The 628-nt window shown below is 60.0% G+C and overlaps 1 protein-coding gene across 1 annotated transcript in view; it reads right to left on the bottom strand.

The window, feature by feature from the left end:
- Positions 1-628, bottom strand: part of DDR2 (discoidin domain receptor tyrosine kinase 2) — a 73,896-nt gene extending 73,268 nt beyond the window's left edge. Inside the window, exon 1 of the mRNA XM_005880483.2 lies at positions 233-628. The gene's annotated coding sequence lies outside the window, so the exon portion shown is untranslated. The remainder of the gene's footprint in view (positions 1-232) is intronic.

The raw sequence follows: 628 nt of genomic DNA, 5'->3' as shown, positions 1-628 counted from the left end.
GTGGCTGCCTGGCCCTCGGCACAGCTCTGCCGATCTTCCCTGGAACCAGAGCCCAGCGCCTGGAGCAGGGAGGCCCGGATTCCGGGAGCCGCCCAGCTGCCCCCGGCCCCACCTGAAGAAACGCCTCCGGCCTCCTCTGTAAACTCTTCCGGAGACGCCAGAAGCACAGTCAGAGCTTTCGTTTGCGGAAAAGAAAGAAAACGAAGGAAAGAAAAAAACACGCGGAACTTACGCTCATCCAGGAGTGCGCACTGAGGGCAGAAGCCGAGGACGGAGCTGTGATCCCGGTCCGGCCGCAGGGAGAGCAGAGCGGGGTGTGAAGGCCGCCCGCTCAGCCTGGTGGCCGCGGCAGCGCGCATCCACGGGGCTGATGCAAGATGCCTTTGCGAGAAACCTCACATTCTGAGGATTCCTGGGCCGGCGCCAGGCTCCCAGCATCCAGCACGCCGCACATTTGGTTTCAATTAGGAAGGGGCTGGGAGGGAAGCGCAGGGCACCAATCGGAGCTGTTTCTGTTTGGAGACCAGTTCTTTTGACCCAAGGGACCACGGGCAGAGCTGTAATTTACAGCAAAACCCATTCACAGGAGAGAAAAGTACGTATAACCACCGCACAGTCTTAAAGACAC

The sequence above is a fragment of the Myotis brandtii genome, unplaced genomic scaffold (assembly GCF_000412655.1).
Source record: "Myotis brandtii unplaced genomic scaffold, ASM41265v1 scaffold64, whole genome shotgun sequence".
NCBI lineage: Eukaryota > Metazoa > Chordata > Mammalia > Chiroptera > Vespertilionidae > Myotis > Myotis brandtii.
This window is presented reverse-complemented; position numbering and strand designations above follow the sequence as displayed.